Source organism: Cupressus sempervirens, chromosome 5, assembly GCF_028749045.1.
Source record: "Cupressus sempervirens isolate cs-2001-9-10 chromosome 5, ASM2874904v1, whole genome shotgun sequence".
NCBI classification, from domain to species: Eukaryota; Viridiplantae; Streptophyta; class Pinopsida; order Cupressales; family Cupressaceae; genus Cupressus; species Cupressus sempervirens.
Window position 1 is genome coordinate 306,620,509 of NC_143122.1, and position 26,981 is coordinate 306,647,489.

The 26,981-nt window shown below is 33.9% G+C and overlaps 2 pseudogenes across 3 annotated transcripts; both read right to left on the reverse strand.

Moving 5' to 3' along the window:
- Positions 1 to 257: 257 nt before the first annotated feature.
- Positions 258 to 2,604, reverse strand: LOC149555809 (pentatricopeptide repeat-containing protein At1g11290, chloroplastic pseudogene; annotated as a pseudogene). The gene has a single exon (XR_016364572.1). The product of XR_016364572.1 is annotated as a pentatricopeptide repeat-containing protein At1g11290, chloroplastic pseudogene (transcript).
- Positions 2,605 to 22,287: 19,683 nt separating this feature from the next.
- Positions 22,288 to 25,939, reverse strand: LOC149555810 (pentatricopeptide repeat-containing protein At3g26782, mitochondrial pseudogene; annotated as a pseudogene). Of its 2 annotated transcripts, XR_016364571.1 has the most exons (3): positions 23,190 to 25,939; positions 22,869 to 23,018; positions 22,288 to 22,772 (listed from the first exon to the last, which is right to left on the reverse strand). The product of XR_016364571.1 is annotated as a pentatricopeptide repeat-containing protein At3g26782, mitochondrial pseudogene, transcript variant X2 (transcript). The 2 variants fall into 2 exon arrangements; XR_016364570.1 differs by having other exon boundaries at positions 22,869 to 25,939.
- Positions 25,940 to 26,981: the final 1,042 nt, after the last annotated feature.

Genomic DNA, 26,981 nt, shown 5'->3' on the forward strand with positions numbered 1-26,981 from the left:
AATAGAGCAGAAAACTTTGGAGCCAAAGACCTTAACTTTGAAGTCTCCCAACCCAATATCCATGATAGGAATCTCTTTCCATTTACTGCCGACACAATAGTTTTTTCTCAAATTCCCCATAAGAAGTAATGTATGCTTTCGGTATCATTTCGCCAATTGAAAGCAAGGTCTAGCACTCTTGACTATCCATAAAAATAAATTTTCAGAAACTGAAAACAAAATTGTATTGCTTCTTACGACTGCAAGTCCAAGATGTGTTTGCGTCTTGCTTCATAGCATCACCAATAATCTCCACAAGAACATCGTCCATTTTTGAAGTGATGGAAGCGGTTCGCATCTCTCACAACAATTTCTCTTGAGACAATCTTGGACATAAACTTGGTTGTAGTGTGGCAGTCAACACATACTCTAAGATTCTTGACAACTCTAATAGTTGTTCCAGGGCCTGTGTTTAACAACCCAAATGCGATTGCTAACTTCTCGCTATGGTGGCAGATGAGTAATTCCTTCTCCTCTTTCTCGACATCATTTAGCACAGATTTTGTATCTGGAATATACCCTGCTGCCTTCATCTCCAAAGACAATTTCTCCAACATTGCATAAATCTCATCTGTTTGGGGGTGTGACTTGTCTCCAACACAAAAAGCATGTACCATTTTATGGACTTCAATCCAACTACTTCCAGGTTTCTTTTTAATTCCTCTTTCTTTCATCAATTTTCTTACGTTTTGAGCATGACCCCACATGTCTGCTTCTGCATAGATGTTTGACATAAGAACATAAGCTTCGGGATTTTTAGGGTCCGTCTCAAAAAGAAGTGTAGACACAAATCCTCCCAGACAGATATTCTTATGTAATCTACAGACCCCAAGCAGACACTTCCACACAACCACACCAGGTGTTATTGGCATTTTGATAATAAAGTTTAGGGTTTCCTCAAGATAGCCAGCACGGCCAAGAAGGTCAACAATACAGACATAATGATCCAGAGTGGGCATGATGCCATAAGAGTTGCTCATTTGATTAAAGTATTTACACCCATGCTCGACTAAACCTGCATGACTGCAGGCAAATAGAACACAAACAAAGCTTACTTGATCAGGCTTACTGCTAGACTGTTTCATTTGCTCGAGGAGGTTAAAAGAATCCTTGCTATAGCCATGCATTGCATACCCTGCAATAATCGAGTTCCACGAGATTACACTTGGATTTTGTATTTTCTCAAACAAGTAAAATGCCTTTTGTATACTCCCACACTTTCCATACATGTCCACAAGAGCAGTCACAATGATATCAGACAAAAAACCGCTTTCAAGAACTTTTTGGTGGATTTCCGTCCCATGTTCTAAAGCTCCAACTTTTCCACAAGCCGGGAGAATGCTAACAAATGTAGATGTGTCTGGTTTTACACCTGCTGATTGCATTTGCTTGAAAATATCCAAGGCTTTATCAACAAGCCCAATATGTACATGTCCTGCTATAATTGCAGTCCATGAAACTAAATCTCGTTCAGGCATATCGTCGAACAATTTGTGAGCCTTCTCTATGTTTCCACATTTTGCATACGTATCAATCAGGGAAGTCACAACTACAGCATCCCTTAAAAACCCACTTTTTATGATTAGCTGGTGCGTCTCCATTGCCAGTTTCAAATTCCCCATTTTCGCACAAACTGGAAGGATGCTGGCAAAGGTTGCAGAGTTCGGCTCTACGCCGATCAACAGCATTTTCTTAAAAATCATCAAGGCATTTTCAACAAGTCCGTGCAGCTCATATCCAGCAATAATCGCATTCCACGCTACCACATCTCTTTGAGGCATTTTTTCAAACACTTCGCGCGCATTGTGCATGCTTCCACATTTCGCATACATATCCATCAGGGTACTCATCACGACAACATTAGATTGAAATTCACATCTAAGTAATTTTCCGTGGATCTGCAAACCATGTTTTAGAGAACCCATACAGGAACATACAGGGAGAATTGCGGAGAAGGTGAAGTGATCAGGCTGGACAGCTGTTCTCTGCATTTGGTAAAACAGGGTTAATGCCTCTCCAGGAAACCCATGCTTTCTATAAGCTGAAATTATAACATTCCAAGAGAAGACGTCAGGTTCGCTCATGAATTCAAAAACGTTCCGAGCATTCACTAAACTTCCACACTTATCGTACATGTTGATAATCGCATTCTGTAAGTATGTGTTTCTGGCAAATAAAGATCCCCCGTCGTTGATGTGAGAATGTATTTGCTTGCCCTCTGCAAGGGCTTTCTTGTCAATGCAAGCCTGTAATAGATGAATATATGTAGAAGAGTCTACACAAGTGTTATTTACAGTAAACAGAATGTGTAACGCATCTTTCAAGCGACCCTCTCTGCACAGTCCTCTGAGATGGGCTGTAGATGACATTGTATGTTAATCGAAATCTTATGAGCAAAGCAATTTGGAGTACAGCTAATCATTCCGAAGTAAAAATCTTTTCCCGTTGTAAATTGATAATAATCCCGATCATACCATGCAATATTTTTTGGTTGGACTGGGACAAGATTGGAACTCCTTGTCTCCAAATTTCTCTGGTGCTCGCAAGGAGATCATATAGGGGAGAAGACCTACTAGTTGTGCACCCTAACTTCACGCTTCTCAAAATTTTATGTGGAAATTTCAAATCACTCTCATTTTTTGATAGTAGCTTATTTGGCAAGTCCCTTGCTTATAACTAAGATTTCAGAGCCACATCAGCATGCTTTTTGTCAAAGTGTCCAAAACAGCCCCAAAAAAAAGTGAGACCAATCATAGTGCATTGGAGACCCCCATACTTGTGCAGCTGACGTGGCATCACACTATTGGTTGTTTCTTGGGAAAAGGGACACTTTTCATTCACTTATGGGTAATCATCATTAAAAAAAACAACTTTAAAGTCACATCCATTGGTACAATCTTGTCAAAAATGCTGGATATTAAATCAACGAGTATGGGTATTAAGTTAACAACTATTAGAATGCGCTCAAGCACTAGGTCCTCTCCCCTATGTGAGGTCTATAAGGACAACAGAGATAAATTTGTGAATACTATATGTGACAATTCTTGGCATAACCTATTCAACGAAGAGTACATTGAGCAATTGGGTGGGCTCATCATCATCCTACACAAGAAACGAACGGTGCTACTTAAGTCTGCTTAAGTTGTCTTCCTCTCCCATATGCTATTTTTAGCCTCATGGTTCATGAAAAATAATATATTTAGTATACATGAAAAAATGCACTTAAAGAAGCAAGTGCAACTTAGTGGCCAATTAATTATAGTTTTAATTTTATAACTAAAGTCCTACTTATAATAAGTATTAAATATATTAATTCAATTATTATTATGATATTTTAAGAATTATAATAGATAGTTGAAATTTGAAGTACATAAATTCAATTATATCTTAAAGTATTGGGTAAATTATTAATCGATAGAAATGTCTCAAATTTCATATTTTTATAGTACCTCCCAAAAAACTTGTATAAGAGGTCAAATGCTTTTAGCCAATTAGATAGCTACAAATTAGTTTTGTTCATTTCGAAATATACATTGGTATCTTTCCTTATTTGATTTGAAATTCAACTCTGGAAGCATTACCAATTTCGGGTAAATCTTAATGATATTTCAATCCAATCACATAAAATATTCATATAAAGAAATCATGTATCCAAGACAACATAGTTTGGGCCGAGCCTTGAATTTGATGGTCAAAAAATTGTTAGATCATATTGATTGATAAGTTAATTTTTTTATAAAACCATCAATATGTTACTAATATTTATTAATGAATATCAAAATTTATTATATGCAATATTTTTAAAATATATTATATAAACTTGTTTTATTAATTCAAAATATTAGCATGGAAAATATAAACTTAGAACTTTCTTAAATCGATATATATGTTAAAATATATTTATTTTCTATAATTTTATATTATTTTAAATAAAACATATAAATTTAGAAACTTCAAGATATGAGTTTTTTGTAAATATTACTTAGTTATACTTAAATTATATTCATTAAATATTAAATTATTCAAGAAAAAAAATCAATATTTATCTTCAAATGTAAAATGAAAGGCATTAACATGACCAAATTGTCATAAAGGAATATGCATGGCAGGTAATAGTGACCGTCAAATTCCACACCTAGTTTGGGCTCATGAGAAATATTATTTTCAACTTGTTTGTGGTTCTTTTGATAGCCATAATAAAGTAATCGTCTACCAAATGTGAGAAAAGGTGGATGAGCCCATATGACAAGTGGAATGATCAACCTTAACAAACCAACCAATTGATTTTTGATTGGTTGGTTTGTTGAGGTTGTAATAAGTTAACCCAAACCAAATGCACATATAGTGGTTTGGTGAGAGGAATAAGGAGATCAAGGTTTAATGGATAGAGAATGTTGTTTGGAGGCCAAAAGTAGACTATGTACCAAATTATAATCCTCAAAGGAGGTAAAGGGTGCAATAAATAAGCCATAAGCACAAGGAATGAGCTCAATCTTACCAATCACAATAAGCTTCTGAGAAGCCAAAAACTAATTGTGCAAGTCTAAAAGAGTAGGCCAAAGCTTGGAGAAATGGTAGGCCTAATATCTTCAGTAGTAGAAATTCTAATCATCAATAACATTGCACCACAAACTACATATACCATGGGAAAATAATTGACACAAGAGAGGTTGGTTCACTTGTTGAGGATGATTGAGACTAGAGATAATAGCTTCAGTGAACTATTGAGTCATTGTAAAATAACTGGACACTGGGAGATAGCCTTATGCTTATACAAACAATAATCTCAACACCAAAAGAGACCCTTAGGACATCCACCACAACAAAGACAAAAACATGCACAAGACCAATGTAAGTTGTAGCCTCAAAACCAAGCACGCGAGATCTAATAGGTGAGGCATCACCAATAGGTGAGAATAATCTTTCATACTAGCAAGAGGCCCAATGATAGATGAAGATTGGAGGCTTTATTTATATATTTACCCACTACATGAGGATCAAGCATGGGAATAGAAGTACAAGATTGAGAAAAAGATAAAACCAAAAGTGTTGGAGAAATCACAAGGACTATGTGAGAAATTACAAGTGCCACGAGGACCAAAGATGCATGAATGGGAGCATAAGCAAGAGCCCTCATTTAAAAAATTATAGAAGATTGTAGTGTTCGTGTTGATATATTCTATTATCAAATGTATATACTTCTACATTTGATGTCTTTAAAGTATAAATAACAAAAATTAAGAGTATTTTATAGCATGAGAATTATTATAAAACTCCATCTCAAGTATCCAATAAATAGGACAAGTTATACATAAAACCATCAAATAACAATTAGAAATCCATGAAATAAAACCACCCTTAACGTGGAACCCAAATCCCAATATGAGTTCATGGACTAAAAATGATATGTCTTCCACTTATCATAAGTTCTTCATACTCGCTCACTAACTTGGATGCTCTATGGCGGCTCCATTATTTCCATTCAAATGTCTTATGACATGTCATAAGATGGTCAGCAAATGTAAAAACCTCTCATATTTCTATTGTGTCCTAAATGCTTCTATATTTTCAATGTGGGAAGCCCAACTTTTAATGACTATAACTTTGACCTAAGAGGCCATTTTAGATTCTCTTTTAAAAAAAGTTAAGTCTCAAAGCATTAAGAAACCTATGCTAAGAAACCAAGAATATTCATTTTATAAATCATGATTTCTATAGTTCAAAAAATTAGCCTTCTCTATGTTGTGGCTTGAAAATCATTTTCTTTTCATAATATTAACATTAGGACATGTAAAAGTTGGAGCTTGAGACAATAGAGGTGGTCAAAGAAATGGTGCCTTGATTTGTTCTCCTAGCTTTTCTATTTTTCCCCTAGTTTTTTTATTTGTTGTGTTTGCCTGCTCCTTTAGAGGTTGTTTTTTTTCTTAAGATTGGTTCTTGTGGCCTTCCATGGCCTATAGCTTTTTACTGTTTTGCTTTATGCTCTGGACTTTAATTCAGTTTTATTTTGTTTACTATGGGGTTTCAAGCACCCGTTAAAACCTGTTTTACTTAATCAAAACATTAGGAGAAAGTTTGAGACACCTTTCCTAACAAAAAGGCCTAGATAAAAACCACATTGATGGACCCAATCATGGAAGTGCAACCTTAAATGATAACAATTGTGAACATCTAATTTGCATAAGTTAGTATGTACAAATACAAAAATTGGCTCTACAACATATTATGTAGCTTCATATGCAAGGGTTTAGAAGTGCACCAATTTTCTCCTTACACATTGCTCGTGTCTTGTTATTTTAAAAGCTAGGAGAGACACCAAACTTCATATGCAAAAAAATGTGTCTAGTTGATAATAATTGCTTCAAAAATTGGTGCTTGTGTTGGTGAATCTAGTACATTTGAAGGGGAGATGGACCTGAACAACTACTTTGGCTGTATCAACTAACCTTGCTTTTGGTTTTCAAAATGGAATCAAAATTGGTAAATATGTTGTTGGGTATCTTGAGACAAAACAATAGATGAATGCTAATGTGGTAAATTGAGTGTAAATGCTAGGGTTTTGAGTTTTATTGATGCAAGATCTAAAATAAATGCAATGATTGGTGCAAATTAGAGTTTTGGCTGTTGACTGTTTCTTTTGACTTTTTCTTTTGAGTGTAAGATTCTTGTCTTGATGATTAAGAACACATTACAATGATTGAAGCGAGTGGGTAAAATATTAGTGAAATAAATTAGAAATCTATATAGTATCATCTACTCTAGAATGTTCTAATCATCCATCTCGATTTTTTCAAGATAATCATTACTCTCCAACTTAGGCTCCTTTGATTGTAGTACAATTGGGGGTAATTCATTAAGGTCATCTAGTTCAATCAATTCTTCCACCATGATTGCAATTTCTCTATGAAGTGCAATTTGTTACCATTTTGGTGAAGGACCCTCCATGCATCTAGGATCAACATGGGAGAGAAGAAAAAGTGAGCTATGAATGTACTCCAGGTTCAATACTTTCTTTGACTCTAATAAGTTCCTTTCAATGAATGAATAAAATCATAAGTACTCCACTTCCTCTTGCTAGTTGAAGAGCTAACTACTTGTGAGAGAAATTTTATTGCAGATGATTGGGACTCGAGGGGTTTCACCTTCATGATTCCACACTATTCTATAAGATAAGTAGTTTATTTCATATCATATAAATATTTCACTAAAGTAAAATCACCATGTCCATGTGAAAACGGGTTTCATTGACTCCTCATAATTGAAGCCACCTCACCTCAATCATAATTTTTTTTTACTCTAGCCAAAAATACATTAATTACCTCTCTTTCCTCATATATATGGAGCCCTCGTATTGGTCTCTTTTGTATTATTCCATTTAGGATTATACATATGCAACACAATGAAGGGGTGTGTTTAATTTATTCGATCTTCCCTATAGATTTTCTTCTACCAAAGGATATATAGAATGATCTCTAGATTATTTTATCTTGATTCTTACATATGAAATCTATTTCCTCATAAATCTCCTCCAAACATGGAATGTTTGAGTCTACAAATTTTATCATCTCACAAATGAACCTAATAAACTCTACAAAAAATCTAACATCAACCTAAAGACAATTATCAAGAACCAAATATCTCATCTCAACTATAGTAACTAATGTAGATTGTCTACAAGTTGCCCATGCATCATTAACCACGATGGAGCACAAAGATACTTTGACATCACAAAGGTGGTCAACAACAAAGTAATATGAAAATCATTAATCATCAAGTTTCAAAAGTTCAACTTTGTCAAATTTTCGATGATTTGCTTGCATATGGTGATGGATATAGATGAGCATTCGTATTTTTTTTCTTTTTTTTTTAATGAGATATGAAATCTTTTAGAATTTGCCAATATTTTTTTAGCACATTATTCAATGAGTGTACACAACATGGTGTCCATAAAATATGCCTATATTTTTTCACAACATGAAACTTGTTGTTTTACAAATTGGAGTAACATAAGTAATAATATGTACCACATATGATGCTCTCATCTCCTTAATATTGTCATATAACTAGTTGTGAATAAAATTGACATTCTTTTCTTTCCTTGTATAGTCAATTGTCTTCAAAAAATTAGGCCCTTTGCTACATGGCTACCATGACATTGAATTGGGGATGAATTCTAATATTTGTCCACACATCCATCACAACACTACAACCTTTTGTAGCCCACACTCTTTTCAATGGTGTTGTTTGTTGCTCTAATTAATTATTTTCATTATCTATTAGAGTAGCGCAGAGCTTTTCAAACCTAGGTGGCTTATATCTTGTTGGTTCATTATTGATAGCTTGGACCATCTCTTCAAAGAAAGGTGAAAAAAAAACATTAAATGGTATTTCATTTACATAAAAGAAGTGTGTGGTTGTTGCATGATGTACTTTTCGACCTTGCACATAAAAAAAATATTTCAGTGGGGTTTAAGCTACCAATGTGTGGTCTCTTATAAGAAAGTTGTGTTGCTATGTCTCCACCTAAAGATACATCTTCCTCTATTGTCTTTTATTCTAAGAAGAAGTTGCAAAAGTTTTCCTTGTCATTGAAGCATAAGAGGAGATAACATTTTATACTTTTCCATTAACTCATTCTTGATCATTCACAACCTCAAGACATCCTACCTCATTTTTACAAGGGTCATCAACTTTTTCGAGTGTGTAAAGGAAATGAGCTTTCGCCCTTGTATAAGTGGCTTGTCATTCCTTTGGACAAAGTTTACATTTGATCATGGTGGTTCCACTTGTACCTTTAGTTCTAGGAATATGGTCATAATATTTCCACAATGAGTATCTTCTTCCACCTAACGTATACACAATTTGTTTTAGCAAGTCTACTTAAATTTGTTCTAATCTACATGTATGCTACTTGTTTGGGTCTATTAGTATAAATAAAAATAATATATTAAATGTTAATTCAGTTTATTTTTAAAAAATTTAGCTCAATACCATGTGAATGCTTCTAAAATTTGTTGGCATGTTTGCCAAAAATTTGTACTAGTAAAAGTTTATGCAGAATGTGGAAGCATTCACACAATAGTGAATGTTGTGTGAATACTTCCATACTTTGCAAATATGTTTGCCCAATTGTTAACATGCATGCAAAATGTGGAAGCATTCAAAATGAATGCTACCACATTTAACATGGATGGTTACCATTGAGTTGTGCTTGTAAAACATGTCTACAAAATTTGACACATACAAATGAAAAACCCAAATAATCTTTCCCCAAAATGAGTGCATGTCCTAGTAAAAAGGAAATACTAGCAACTAGTACATATACATTTCTCTTCAAGTTGTAATTTTAACCTATTGAATTCTTTAACTCATAACATGAATAAGAAGATTACATCCAAATGGAAGGCTCTCCCACACTTTTCTAAAACAATAATTACAATCTTGTACAAGGGGAAAATACCAAAGCAACACATCTTCACTTTTAGCTTAGAAACTCCACAAGTAACCTACAACAAAATAACCTTTTCCATGGAAGCTCACTTCCTAGCCATAGGCCTTTTCCAAGGCCACCCCTCAGCTAGGAGAACCTTATCCAACTGGGGAAACACATCATTTATATCCACACACACATACTGTACAACAAGTATACAACACCTAAATAGCACAAAAACTCAAATTACTCCCAACCAAAGGCTTGCACATACTATCACCATTGATCCAAATAATAGGGTGGAGGTGGAAATGGACACATGGGGAGAACCACAATGCAATAAAACAAAAACATGCCTTTACAAGGCTTTCACATAAACCTTCTCATAGCATCAAACTTTCATTCATGTCCATTTATGGCCCCCAAGCAAAATGTGGCATATGTGGCCCATAACACCCTTATGTTATCCCTCTCCTTCTCAAGGAGAGAATCTTTATCCAAATTCATTCCCCATACCCTTCACCAACAATGTTCTCTTCCCTTCCAAGAGTGAGGCTCACCTTGAACTCCCATATAGATTTAGTAAAACCAAAAAAAAAATCTCAAGAACTCACATGAACACCATAAACACTACACAATTCAAGAACACCACAAACACATCCACAATACAAAAATTTGCAGTATCACAAAAGAATATGCAACACAACATAAGAGCATAATTCCAATATTTCACCATGACATATAGTGCATACAAGATAGGGGTGCTAACCTCACTTCTAAGCTTGCACAATGGTTGTTCTAAGCTCCCTTCTACCCAAGCTTTCTCTCAGTCCTTCCTAAGCTTCCTCTCTTGCCTTAGCCAAACTCTCATGAATCCAAAAAAAATTCTAACTTTACTAGTTGTTTCTAGAATTGGAGAGTGAGTCTTAGCCTACAATCTCCTCCAAAACTCCTCTAAGAAGACTCTCCACCATTCTCACCTACCACCCATCATGATGGAAGATCTCATGAGTTTTTTTCTTCCACCCTTGTCTCCTCCTCATAGGGGTAAATTTCTTAAGTTTGGTAAAAATATATTATTTTTTTACCCCAAAATTCGTCACTATCTTTCAAGGTACTTTTGAAGGGTCGTCATTATATTTTGGGAAGCTCACTTAGCCTAGAAATACCCCCTAACCCATAGTATAACCATGGGACAAGTCATTTTTTCCCTAAACTACTCTCTAGAGTTATATTTTACCCTCCAAAAGTCCACCAAGAGTTGACCTATGAAATTGGGTGATGGGACAACCATCTTGGTTCTTTAAACAATAAAACTTACCTTGGAGTCACTATAAATTCATAGTTCCCATATCTCATGCGGAAAGCAATCTTGTAGATGTCACTATCCACAATCCTTAGTTGATGGTACCTAGACTTAAGATCAATCTTTAAAAACACTCAAGCACCCTAAAGCTAGTCAAACAAGTCATCAATCCTGGGCAAGGGATAGTGGTTCTTAACAATTAACTTATTTAGCTATCCGTATGCACAACCCCAAAGATCCATCCTTCTTCTTAATGAAGAAGAGAAAAGTGCACCATGGTGAAATACTAGGATGAATGTGCCCTTTCTCCAAGATTTCCTCTAACTAAATCTCGAGTTCATTGAGTTCATGAGCAGTCATCCCATAAGGTGCTTTAGATACTAACTAGGCTCCTAGAACAAGCTCAATGTGGAAATCAGAAAACCTAGGTAATGCTAAAGGAAATACATATGAAAACTCCTATAATATTGGATGGTCCTCAAGATGTGGCTCAACCTCCTCCCCCTCCTCTGTGTCACTAATGGTGATTGTATACAACTGACACCCCTTTTGCATACACTGCTTAAGTTGCATAGAAAAGATCATGTAGAGGGATATTGGCCTCGGATACCTTGAAATAACTATAGGTGAACCATGGTCATCAACACACTCCACCATCTTCTTCCTACAATATGCCTTGGTGTTATGGGCACATAACCAATCCATGCTAAGAAATACATCATAAGAACCCAAGGGAGTGATACGAAGATCGGTGCAAGTGATTGTATCCCCAATCTAGATCGAACAATCTCTAACCAAGTTCCTAACTAACACCCTAGATCATGAGCTAACTCTACCTCCCAACTAACATCTTGCCTAATTGCCACCAACCCGCAACACTCCACCCCTTATGGAGATATAATAGAATATATAGCTCTTGAATCAAATAATATACAAATGCTACTACCTCCTATCATACATGCGGCCTCTATTACTATGGCCTCATGCTCAACTTGTCTGCCATCAACTGTCGCAAATACTCTGTAAGATTTGAGAGATTATCAACATGTGTGACCACTTCCAATTGAGGAATTATGCAAAAGATACTCATTATAATTGTCCTAAAATATTCGTAGGTATCTAGCTCCATTGTATTTTACCTAACCAAAGTTTTGCAAAGTATCAACCTTGGAAACATGAAGAATAACCTTATTTTAGGGAAAATTTACTATTTTATACTTTGTGCCACCCCTAAGTTTGAATTAGGGTTAGGGTTCGAGAAACAACTCAAGTAGAAATTCTGAACTAGCCATGGGTTGACCCTTTGACCTAGAATTAAATTAGGAGCACCTTTAATTTTGAAATGGTACATGGGTTTATAATACAGGTTGTCTTTCGACATGGTTTAAAAGGTATTTTATGTCATTGCACTAGGTTTACTACCCAAAAGAGGACTCAAACACATCATAGAGTTTGAATGGGGGTGAAACCAGTAATTGCTACCCCTTATAAACACCCTCAAAAATATAAAGATGAGATTAAAAAATAATAAAATGAATCTTAGGGACAGGGAATGTAATGCCTACCCCTAGTTGACTTTCTAGTCGTATTGTCATATTCTTATGGGCTTGTTTTTTTATTGTGTTTTATGATTATTGGTACTTGGATACTAGATTTGATTATATGTCATTTCATACTCAGTTGATTTATGTGATGAGTTGTTCAGTTATTTCATGTGTTTATGTTTATCCTTTCAATGATGATATATGTATGTTTAGTTAGTGATTTCAGTTATCTCATGATGATTGGTTAGATGGATTATTTATATGTAGTTCTATGGTTACTTACCCCATACTTGCATGTGTATGGTGAACTTGTTTGTTTTACTTTATGATTGACATTACTAATGTGGTTGAGGAAGGGAGTCGTAGTCACCTGCTAGTCAAGATCTACACGATGTACCACTCCCTGACATTGCCTATTTAGTTTAGAATATGTGAGTATGTACATGCATGAATTTTATGTAGATTGCAGGTATCGGGTATCGACTTCCTTGAATTGCTAGGATGAGTGTACCCTATTGGAGTATCTCAATGATATAAGAGGGGAGATAACTATTGATTCCAAATCCTAACCTAAGCCAATTGTCCTAGAAAATAGGACAAGTATCTGAGTTACTTTCACCTTTCCAAATTCATCAAGTGATGTGAATTCGTGACTTTGACCTTGCAGTTGATTTAGTTTTATCTTTTGTATGATGGGTTTCCGTATTCAGTTTTGTGGGTGTGTGATGATTTTTAGTTGTAATTAAATCTTATTAAAAGATAACTTAATGATTTAATTTAATGGATTTTTTATAAAGAAAATTCAATATTTAATTAATTTTTCAATTAATTAAATAAAAGAATTAAATTTAAAGATTTTATTAAAGTTCTAATTTTGGCATAATTATATTTATTTAATTTAATAATAATTATTTAGGAGTTTCATTTCAATAATAAAATTTAAATAATATTATTAGTTGAATTAATAAATATATTATTAAAATGTCTTGTAATTAACTAGAGAGAGAATATATAAATTTAATAAAGTTTATCTTAATTAAAATTGCATAAAGCTTATGCATGAAATTAAAATATAATAAACTAAATAAAAAGAGAAAGCAAATTATTTAACAAAGATATTTTAATTAAATGGCAAAAAGGTTGTGCATGAATATTAAAATATAATAATAAATAAAGATCAATGAGTCTTCTCGCATGATTGCACAATCGAAGCCCTAAATTTAGGGGAGAATTCTTTATCAGATTGAGAGTTCATTTGTAAGAACCAGGATTTTAGAGGAGCAATTTCAGAGAAGGGGGTTTTTAGAAAGAACGGGAAATACTTGTGTCCTTCGTGCATTGTCAAATTAGCATCAGATTCAGGTAGAATGTTGTGGTTAATTTGTGCAATAGATTTCCGTTCTTCAAATTCTTGTCTTCTTCGTGTCTGGATAAATTTGTTTTTCAAAATTTTAGTTTTGGTTGAAACCCTTGTGTTTATTTTTTTTTCTTTGTTCTTGAATACGTCCTTGTACGAATTAATTAGATTATAACCCTTGTATGTGAACTATCATTCTTTGTTTTAGAAATGTCTCTATATGAATTGGAAATTAGAAAACCTTGTTTTATAAGTCAAGATTTGTATTTTGGTTCTGATAAGATTTGGAAAAGAAATCATAATTTAATATACAAATTCATTTGGTTGTTCTTAATTTTCCTAGCAGATCTATTATGTAATTTTGGTTTAACGAAAAAAAAACATATATTATATCAAAATTTGCAAAATTGTTGGGAGGGCATTGTTATTTTATTTGTTCTAATATAAAACAAATTTTATTAAAAAAATGAAAACGTATCATGATCCTACGACTTTCGTACAGACACAGTGGGCTTGTTTTGATTTGTTTAAAAAAAAAACAAAATGTTTTAGTGGGCAGGGGCCACCATTCCACCCCACCCACCTCCATCCTTTCTCTGTACACTAGCGGCAATGTGGCCGCCTACGGTAGGCTTGCTGTTGATGTAGCAGGTACTGTTGATGGCAGTAGTAGGGCTGCCACGACATCCCTCAAGCCTACGGGCTATAAAAGTGCATGATACGTGTTTTTTTTTAAATTTTTATTTTTATTAAATATCTTTAAAATATGTGATTTTTAATATAGTTAATTTTATAATATTTAATATTAATAATTATTAAAATAGTGTTATTAAATATTAAATATTATAAATATTATTATATTATTAATTATTACTTTATTAATAAATTAATAATGCTTTATTAATAATTTAATATGAATTATTTTTAAATAAATAATTATTATTATTTATTTACTATTACAATATGCTTGTGAAGTAAATGGACAATTGTATATTGGGAAATTGATTGTTTGGTAAACTTTAATTTTACCTGACAATTTATTTTAGATATGAAAATGATTTATGAGTATTAAGATGGATTTGAAAAGTAAATTGATAATTGAAATTTGGAAAATAATTATTTTAAAGTAAACTCAGATTTTACTTGATGATGTCTTTATGGAAATGATTTCTATTATTTTGGGAGATTGATTATATCTTTTGACTATTAAAAAACCTTAACAAGTATAATACTTTGAAAAGACAAGAATTGAAAACCTAATTGTATATCGAGTCTTATGTTTTGATAATGAATTGAACTATGAAAATTGTTAGTTCGTGGTGACTATTAGTTTTGATAACGAATTGAACTATGAAAATTGCTTCTTGCGACGATATTGAGCTATAAGAGATTACAAATTATAATCAGGTTGTAATCACTAGATCGTAACAATATTGGACTTGTTGTTTGGTGGATGTAGCCCAAGGTTTGTGTGAACCACGTTAAATCTTGGTGTCTTGTGTTCTCTTCTGTGTGATCTATTATTTCCTGATATTGTTTATATTTGCATGTAATTGTTATTTTTGTCTGTGGTTTAATCCTAAGAAAAACTATGTTTAAACAACTTTATATGAATAATTGAATCGTCTAGGATTCTAGTGAACTTGAAAACCTTAGTGAATCTGGCAACTAGAAAAATGGAAATTGAAACCCTAGTTGTTATTGAATCTTTGTGTTTGAAAACAAAAAAGAGAACTTGAAAACCTATAAGTGGAAATTAAACCATTATGTTTTCAAAATGTAATGAATTATCAAAGTTACTTTTGTATGTATTGTATGCGATGTGTGATTTACTAATGTTGGGTTTCAGGGTTGAGTTAGCTTTGACCAAATTGGGTTGTATTGCCAGAGGCTTGGGAGTTTTGTTATGTAATGTCTGATGATGTTTTGTACATGATCTTTTATACCTAACCATGGTGATGTGTCATGTGTGTGCTATGATGAGTTTGATCAGATATTTGTTATTGCCTTTCAATTTCTCTTGTGTTGAATTGAAGCGAATGGTATGTCTTTCCTGATATAACCTTTGAGTATTTGATCAGTTATCCTTGATTACTTCCTAGTTGTTTGTATGGGATTGAGGTGATTAAATGATTTATTTTTGGTGATGTCATGTTATGACATGGATTTGGTTTATGTGTACTTGATTTTGGATCAGTCCTATTAAGATGATCGTATTGGTGAAATATGTGATTATGATCAGTAATATTTTAGTGTTTTCTAGTTGCTTGTTTAAGAAATGATATGTGGTTTATGGCCATTTGAGATCTTTTTCTTTTTTTGAGGTTAGGGTAGGTTATTTGTATGTCACATTGGGAAGTGGTTTGCAATGGAGGCCGAGGCCCTAGAGAGGTTGGTGGGTAACCCATTGTAGGTTATTTTAATAAGTGATAACATTTCATTAAATGGGTTTAAAATGAATTAACAAGAGTCATTATTTTTCCTCGCCCATGCCTCGAGTGCTAGTACAGGCTAGGATGGGAGTAGAGAGGATGCTTGGTTGCGACATTGCTTCATTAGTATGCCTTCTTTGCATGAAAGGATAGTGATGCTACATAGAGACACTAGGGGGCCGGAGTATTAAAAGACTGCCAGGGTAACCTTGGAGTTGGCTCATGCGATGACACTTGCCCAATTTCATAGTAGATTTCCTATGTGTCTTTATTGCCTTTGGGATTAGTTGATACTTGTGTCTTGGTACCTTGAGTTAGACTGCTTTTAGGTTTTCTTTGACTTAGATGTTGATTTTGACTTTTGTGACTGTTATCTTGTTTGGGACTTGAGACTATCTCCTCAGCATGGTGGGAGTGGACCCTCTTTGGGTTACCACAAGGTCGTGTGGTAGTGCTTTTTACTTTAACCATTGAGATTTGACAGTTCAATGTTGTTATTGGAGTTCCCTGTTCTGCATTTCCTTTCATTATGTTCTTGTGTACTATGATGGATGGTTATACCTATTGTATTATATTTTATTTCATGGATCTAAAGAGATGATGTAATCTATTTTATTATGTATATTCTTTCACCCTCTTATACCATGTGACTTGTACAGTGGATGATTGTGCATTCTGTTTATTGCCAAGTGGCATCTTGTAATTGTATATTATTTAAATGGATTTGTACTTGTAATTATTCTTTGATGTGGAGTTGTTATATGTTGGATTTAGTAATAATTAAACTTAAATGTGATTCAACGTCATGGAACCCTAAGAGATGTAATATGTTTTATGATGGTTGTTTAGTATGTGAGTTAATGCTTTCGCTATTATATCTATTGTTGTTTAATTATTATCTTTCAAAAAAAAAATGTTTGACAAACTTAGTGAAACTTTAGGTTAATTTCTTTTGGGTTCCCTAGTGGGGCGTTACAGGGAACATCCAACCTAGTTCAAGCCCATTTGCCTCATACTACTTGTCAAAAATGACATAACAATGAGGATTTGCATAGATTACACAATTTTGAATTAAAATTAATTAAGAACCACTACTCGATTCCAAGAGTGAGTGAACTCATTGATGAGTTTCATGGGCCAAATATTTCCCTAAAATTGATTTGTGATTAAGATATCATCAAATCAAGATGGTGGAAAAAGATATGTCTAAGATGACTTTTAGATGTCATTATGGGCAATTCTAATTCCTAGCCTTACCCTTTAGCCTTGTTAATACCTGAACCACTTTCTAGACATCTATGAATCATATCATTCAAAATAGCTAAGGAACTTTTGTATTGATATTCTTTGATGACATCCTCACTTATAGAAAGATTGGAAAGAGCACCTTCAACATATCAAGAAGAAATCTTGAGTATCCTAGAAATTGAATCATTGTTTGTTGAAGCTTCAAAATGTGAGTTTGGTTTAGAATAATTAATTTATCTAGGCGATAAGATAAATGCAAGAGTAGGTGTGGTTGAAGAAAAGATCAAGGAGGAGTGGCCAAAACCTAAAGTTGTAATACAAGTTAGAGGATTTTTGTAGTTATTTAGCTATTATAGACATTTTGTATAGGGACTCTCCAAAGTAGTTGCTCCATTTATATAATTAACTAGAAAGGGAACTTTTAGATGGAGTAAACAACATAAAAAGCCTTCAAGAAGCTAAAGTTAGCAATGAGCTCATGCCTTGTCTTGGTTATTCAAAGTTTCTCACAACCCTTTGAGTTACTTTGTAATGCTTTAGGTGAGAGAATTGGTGTAGTACTCATGTAGAAAAAAGCACCCCATTGCCTTCAAAAGCCATAAGTTTATTGAGACTAAGTGATTTTACTTTATTTATGATAAAGAGATATTATCTATTGTACATACTTCAGCCACAATTTGACAATAGTTGGTATGTGGAAAATTCAATATTAAGACTGATAACATAGCCTAATAATCTTTATGAGTTAGAATGATCGCAATGATCATTGACAGAATTGGGTAAGCAAACTGTAGGCTTACAACTTTGTAATTGAGTACATCAAGGGTCCCAATACTATGGTAGTAGATGCCTTATCTGAACAATGTTACTAATCACCATAATGAGCATCAAATGAGATTGTGAAAATTATATTATTGCAACATATGCTAAAGAAACACAGACTAATGAGAGGAAATACCTAGTGACAAATTTAAGCTAGTTAAGGAACTTATTTTCTATAAGGGAAGAACATTCCTTACATCAAAATCCAAGGCAAAAAGAAGAATTATGAAAGAGTATCATGACAAACCTTTATTAGGACACCTAGGATTTTATAATTTACTAAAAGTAGATAAGGGAAAAATATTCGTGGAAAGGCCTATAGAAGGATATTATGAAATATTTCCAAGAATGTATGACATATAAAAAGAGCAAGACATAATCACCCTACAGCTCTATTGCACCATTTCCCATTTTGAACAAAAAATAGGAGATCATTTTGATGGATTTCATCACTAGGTTACTTAAAGTACAAGAGAAAGATTGCATCTTTGCAACACTATATAGGTTGATCAAATACACACATTTATTTGTAATATCCACCACAATATAAGGCACCATAGATAGTGAAGATATTCTTAAAGAGATTTTTAAATTACAAGGGTTGCCAAAGAACATTATTAGTGATAGATATAACAAGTTTCTTATCTTGTTCTAGCAGGAACTCTTCTGATTGGTGGGAACTAACTTGGCACGCAATGTGAGTTACCACCCCCCAAATAGATGAGAAAACTAAAATTGTCAACAAATGGATGGAGGGATACCTCAAAAATTACCGTACAAGCTAGATAAGTGTGTGGATCAAGTGGTTACATCTGGGAAATTATTGTATATAATAACATTCATCGCATGTCTATTGAGATGAGTCCAGTGAAGGCATTATACAAATACAAGGCCACAACATTCAAAAATTTGATCACCTTAGATAGTAAGGCACTAGGAGCCAAGGACTTTGCACAACATAGTATTGATATTATGAGTACTCTCAAAGATAACCTTTACCATGCACAAAACCAAAATAAAACACATGCTGATTGAAAGTGTGGAAAAGACATTTGAAATTGGGGATTTGGTATTTTAGATATTACAACCATACAAGAAATCTTCAATCATGGTCAGTGGAGCAAAAAAAATGAAGGCATGGTTATATGGGTCATAGAGGATCTTGAGGAGGATAGGTGAAGTGGCCTCTGAGATTGAATTGCTTGAAATTAGTGGGATCCAAAATATCTGCCATTTATCCATAATTAGAATGCCCTTGGGAAACAACTCAGTCCATGTATCAAGTTGCCACCACTAGACGACGGAGGAAAACTCATATTGGAACCTAAAGTTATCCTTCATATGTGAGAGAAAAGGTTGAGGAACATAAATATTTCTAAATACTTGTTGAACAAAAAAGTTTGCCAAAAGAGGATGCTACATGGGTGAGAAAAGAGATTACTTCTCATCCAAATCTTGAGTTGCTTGAGGAAAAGCAAATTTAGGAATGGTGGTCTATCATTAGCAATAATTGATGTCTGTACAATACAAATACATTTGAATACATATATAATTTCTAAAAACTTTTTATTGCTTTGAATATAAATATATAATAAATTCCTTAATTAAATATGTTAATCAATAATTAATTCCTTATGTATATTATGAACAAAGTTATTAATTAATATAATATTAATCAATCATATTAATAAATAATTATATCAAAAAATCTCTCTCTCTATTCATCCATCCATCCATCCATCCATCCATCTATCTATCTATCCATCTATCTATCCATCTATCAATCCATCCATCTATCTATCCATCTATCTATCCATCCATCCATCGATCTATCCATCTATCCATCCATCCATCTATCCATCCATCCGTCCATCCATCCATCCATCTATCCAATCTATCAAATCTATCTATTAATTCATCTATCCACCCATCCATCCATCCATCAATCCATCCATCCATCCATCGACCCATCCATCCATCTATCCATCTATCCATCCATATATAGATATCTATCTATCTATCTATCTAAAATTTATATATAGCATAGTAATGAACAAACACACAATACAATATTTAGCACATTTTACACTACATTTAGGGATTTAATATAACTCAATATTATTGTAATCAAAGAACAATATATTCAAGATTCACAAATCAATCATATATGTTAGGGAGATAGAAAATATGTAATATTTATCTTAGATCCATGACATTGATTCAATACTTTCTTCTAATATTTTCAAAACATGGCGAGTTCGTGAGGGGACTGACAAAGTAATTCAACCACATGTCAGGAGGGTCTTATTATGGGTGTCAGGGAGCCCACTTGAAGACTATTTTTGTGCTTGGTCGTGGTAATTCTACTATCTTCTATTGGGATTAGCAAAATAAGAGAGAAGATAGATTCATGTGATCTAAAATGAGTAAAGACTCCATTAAATTTATATGATAAATTATGTTAAGGTTATAGAGATTAATTCTATGGCATATATATGATAAATTTGTACTTAATTTATGTGTTCTATGTCAAAATAGAATATCTAGAATAAGGGCTCATTACACCATTAGTTAAACTAAATGACAATTTGCATCTAATGGTTGCAACAATAACCTTTCATATGTAAGAACTAATGATAAGATATTTCAATAAAAATGGTGATTGACTTGCTAGAGATTATGGAAATCATTCATTTTAAAGTGAGTTTCTCATACATATATTATATTTTATCTCGATATTATAATCAATTGTTGAGTCAAATTACAAATATCTAACAATTATTTTTTAATCATATGTTGTCTACAAATACTATAACTTTTATGAAAGGAACTTATTTATGTTTACGTCCTTCTGTCGTTGTTTGGAGATTGTGTTGTTTCTTTATTTATGTTACCAAAAATGAGAAATAGGAATTGTTAAGAAGACAACAACATGAGAAGAAATGAAATATTTGAAGGTTGTGTATAAGAAACGTATTTTACACACACACACACACACACACACACACACACACATACACACACACACACACACACACACACACACACACATTCTAAGCACGGATAATGATATGCATACACTAGATATAAGTTAGTCCAATATCATTATCTCATTTGCTATCTCTAAATTAATGTAACCTTTAAATATAATAAATACACATAGCATAATACAACTATTAAAGCATATTGTCGAAGTTTAAAGTTGAATTTATTAATAATTTAATAAAAAAATAGTTTAGAAAATTTAAATATATACTTTTGTTTGTCTAATTGTCAAAAAAATTGTAGAAATGGTGAGTATAAGTAGATTAGTGCTGAAGATAATATTTAAAATCTTTGATATTTCTGAAAGAATTCAAAACCCTTTAATGATTTAACGGGAAATTGGTTCAAACTATTATTGAAAATTCATATATGAACAAGCAATATAATCATTTAAAAACTCTTGCATCTTGATGATAGATCATAGAATGTAATTCAAAACGTTAATGATTAAAATTAAGACACAATCAAATCTAAAAACTCTCTAGCATCCATGAGGATTATGGAAAGCTAATAGATCTTTTTAAAAGTCATTCTTAACTCTGCCATTGATGTAGGCAAGGAAAAAATCTAAAAACTTCGGCAATGGATTGAAGCAGGAGGCAAAGCTTAGAAATGATGGTTTGCAATACGATACACATAAAATCTAAAAGCTTTGGCAATGGTTGAAGTGAGAGGAAAAGCTTACAAATGACGGTTTGCAATGTAATGAGACACAATTTCCTACATTGAGATGCGAAATGAGGCTTGGTCCTTGACCGTCACATTTCTGGTAACATAGTTTTGGTCTAGTTCTAGTGCTTTCCCGTTAGATAATGTATGTTTCATTGTTTTTTAATTGCTTTGCTTTTTATTAAGTTTTATTTTCTTCCTCTTCTTAAGTAGTCCTAGGATCCACCTCTTATCTTTATTTAATCTCTGAAGTTCGTAACTATCATCTCACTTCTATTCTCTAGCTATTACTTTCATTCTGATGATAGATCTATATGACCCATAATGTTGATAATAGATAGTCTTACAGAATTTAAACTATGAATGAAGAAATCTAATATTCTGAACCGTGACAATAGAGTAGACTTACTTATATTGCATAAATGAGATGTAGAGATATTTGAAAGTACAAGATTCAATCTTTTAACATTTTTTTTCCTTTTCAATCCATACATATTATCATCTCCGCCGCATATTACAGCTTTGGAAGAGGTATATACCTATATCAGATGCGTCCTTCAACTAGAGTGCCCATTCTGTCGAGGTAACCAAGGTTCAAACCTAGCTCAATCGTATATCAAGAAATTTGAACTTAGTAGATTGTGTCACACCACATCACCATCACCAATTGAGCTGAGCTCGTTCAACAAACTGTGATTTTTCACTCTGCCTCCTCCCCATATGAAATTTCATTAATTGGATTTGAGTAAGTCTCCACAAGATAATTGTACCGAAATGAAATTTTCACGGTATTCCATGACCGTAAATTGAAAACTCTACCTGGAATATATATATCTGCATATGCAAGTTGCCACCTATATTTTTGAACCAAGTGTCAAACCTATTTAAGCACACAAGGCAATAAATTAGTCCAAACATTAAAACGATACAAATGATAATGGCAGGAATAGAGTGACCAAATAGATGCTCTTCTCACCTTACACAAGCACTGGTTTTGATTTTAAGCTTTCTTTCACATTTATTGTAGACTTGGAAGCTTTTCGTTTCCTTCAAGCATTTGTGATTTGACTCCTTCCTCATTTCCACCTCGTACTCCAAAATTTCACGACAGAACTGTAAAGGCTTCCTGAAAAACAGTTCAATTTCATGATTCCTCCATGGTATTGTAAAATAGGTTTCATTTGTCTATCTATGTGGCGATGCTCTATATTGCATAAGGTCATCAAGCAAAACATATGGTCTGGTTCTACGAAACAGTATTTCTAGCAACTGAAACTAAAGCGTGACATTTTCTTACGACATCAAGCTTGACAAGAATCATCTTGTTATAGTGTAAAGGTGCTTCAAAGGTTTGCTTCACTTGGCATCACCAATAATCTCCACAAGAACATTGTCCATGTTTGAAATGATGAAAACGGTTTGCATCTCTGACAATAATTTCTCTTGCAGCAACCTTAGAAATAAATTTGGTTGCTGTGTGGCAGTCAACACATACACGGAGGTTCTTGACAACTCTAATAGTTGTTCCAGGGGATGTGTTTAACAATCCAAATGCGATTGCCAACTTCTCACTATGGTGGTAAATGAGTAATCCCTTCTCCTCCTCCTCTACATCATTTAATACTGGTTTTGTATCTAGTATATACCCTGCCGCCTTTATCTCCCATGACAATTTCTCCAACATTGCATAAATGTCCCGTGTTTGTGGGTGTGATTTGTCTCCTGCACAAAAACCATGTACCATTTGATGGACTTCAATCCAACTACATCCAGGTATCTTCAGAATTCCTCTGTGTTTCATCAATTTTCTTACCTTTTGAACCTCATTCCATCTGTCTGCTTCAGCATAAATGTTTGACATAAGAACATAAGGTGCAGCAGTTTTTGGATCAATCTCAAGGAGGATTTTTGAGACAAACTCTCCTAAGCTTATATTCTTGTGTGATCTACAGGCAGCAAGTAGACACTCCCACACAACCATGCCAGGTTTTATTGGCATTTTGATAATGAAGTTCAGGGTTTCCTCAAGATAGCCAGCGCGGCCAAGAATGTCAACCATGCATACATGATGTTCCATTTTTGGCATGATTCCGTAAGAGTTAGTCATTTCATTGAAGCATTTACAGCCATCATCGACAAAACCTGCGTGGCTGCAAGCAAATAGAATACAAAGGAAGCTTACATGGTCTGGGTTTGTACCAGAATGCTTCATCAGCTCGAAGAGTTCAAGGGCATCCTTGCTATGTCCATGCATTGCATGACCTGCAATAATCGCATTCCATGACACCACACCCGGATGATGCATTTTCTTGAACAATTTAACTGCTTTCTGTAAAATCCCACATTTTGCATACATGTCCATCAAGGCAGTCAGAACCACATCGGACACAAATCCACTTTCAATTACTTTTTGATGAATTTCTATACCCTGTTCCAAAGCTCCGATTTTGCCACAAGCTGGCAGGATGCTGGCAAAAGTTGGTGTATCTGGTTTTACACCTTTGGATTGCATTTGCTTAAAGATCTCCAGGGCTTTATCAACAAGTCCAGCGTGTGTATATCCAGAAATGATTGAAGTCCATGAGACCATATCCCGTTGAGGCATATAGTCAAACAGTTTGTCAGCCTTCTGCATGTGTCCACATTTTACGTACATGTCTATCAACGCAGTCACAACTACAGCATCTGACAAAAACCCACTTTTGATTACGATTTGATGGATCTTCATACCCTGTTGCAAAGCTCCCATCTTCGCACAGGCAGGGAGAATGCCAGCAAAGGTAGAGAAATCCGACCTAACACCTACCAAACGCATTTCGTCAAAAATCTCTAAGGATGTCTCAACAAGCCCATTTTGTGCATAGCCTACGATCATGGCATTCCATGACACCACATTTCTTTGGGGTATTTTCTCAAATAGCTCATATGCCTTCACTATGCTGCCACATTTCGCATACATGTCTATCAAAGCAGTCAAGACTACAACATCTGACAAAGTTTTATATTCCATTACTTTTTGGTGGATTTCCATACCCTGTTTTAAATCTCCCAATTTAGCGCACACTGGGAGGATACTGGCTAGGGTTGATGAGTTCGGCTTTACGCCCGTCGATTGCATTTGCCTAAAAAGATCCAAGGCTTTTTCAGTATATCCATTTTGTGCATACTCGGAGATGATTGCATTCCATGATATTACATCTCGCTCAGGCATTATGTCGAACACTTCGCGTGCACTCTCCATGCTTCCACACTTTGCATACATATCCATCAGGGTATTCGTCACAATAACATTGGATAGAAACCCACATCTTATCATTCTTCCATGGATCTGTAAACCATGTTTTAGAGATGTTACGCTGGCACATACAGGAAGAATAGCAGAGAAGGTGAAATGATCAGGTTGAACAGCTGTTCGCTGCATTCGGGAAAACGTTCTCAATGCCTCCTGAAGAAACCCGTTTTTCCTGTAAGCTGTAATTATCACATTCCATGAGAAGACGTCCGGTTCGATATTGTGATAAAAAACGCTGCGAGCATCCACCAAACTTCCGCATTTTTCATACATGTTGAATAGTGTGTTTTGTAAAAACGTGTCTGTTGCAAATGTAAAACTCCTCTTGTTGATGTGAGAATGGATTTGCTTGCCCTCTGCAAGGGCATCCCTTTCAGTGCAGGCCTGCAATAGATGAACATATGTAGAAGAATCTACAGCAGAGTTTTGTCTGGCAAGTACAATGCGAGCCGCATCTTTTAGCCGGCCTTCAGTGCAGAGTTTTCCGATATGGAGATTGAGATTGGCAATGGATGGCATTGTAAGTTATTAGAAATTATATGAGCAAAATCATTTGTAAAAGTCGAAGAATAGGATTAGACCGCATTATCTCTGAAACTCTGAGCTTCAGAGGAACGGGACAAGGATCCTCTATGATATATGGAAGATCAATTATGACCATGCTGATTGCTTGAGGAGAGGAATCAGGGTGGGACTCTAGTAACAGAGCAGGGAACATTATACAGTAATTGAGGAAGCTGGTTGTCTAAGACAGCATGAAGTGTGACTTAATTTATAATATATGCGAGAATTGTGAGCAACAATATTAAAGTTATTAGGGGAGAGTGGGTTATGGTAGAGGGGGCAATTAGGATTTGACATGAACATGAAAATAAGATCAAGTAATAAAAAATGTTTATTTCTTCCCTCTATTCCAATATAACTTCTTAATTACATAGTTTTAAATGAAAAACAAATTATGAATATGGACTTACAATATAGAGATGAGTGATAGTACCACTCTTTTAAATTGTAAGCAATTTGCAAAGAATTATATTGTTGCATATTAATAGTTTCTTCTTTCTCCTCTTCAAATGCCTATTAGGAACAAACAATCTTCTATGACAACTCAACTCTACACTCAAGCTTATTAATGTGAAATTACTTTCACCATAACCAACCAATTCCTACAAGTGCATATCACACTGTTTGATTTCAAGTGATTCAACTTACCATAGTACAACCACCTTCACCAAAATGTACATACATTAAACTTTGCAACACCATTTAAATCTTTCTCAAATTCCACACATTACTAGCAAAATCCTTTTGAAATAACTCATCCATAACATACAAATCAAAGTATCATTCTCAACTTTAATAAACTATGAATCATTGCTCTCTTTTTTTGTAATCTCATTATACTCACATTCTTCTTTAGAATAGTATTCATGAAAAAATGAATTTTACTTTAGTTTCGTCCATTGTTTCAACTTTGACTTTTTCTTCAACATAATATGTCACTAATTTTATGCCTTCCAAAAGACACATTGTCATCAATTTAAAACCTTGTTAGTGCAATAATCTTGAGATTTATCATCCACATTGTCTAACAAATAATCACTCTCTCTAACTAGGAATTCTTCATCTTTGCTAATTTCAAACAAAGAACCATTGGAAAATTCCTCCTTGATATTTGAATCTCGTTCCCCAATTTAACATTCTTAAAATGATTTGTCATTGCAACAATTTTCTCTGTTTCTACATTCTTGTTCTCATCAAAGAAAATAATAAAATTGGATTTTACCTCATTACCTT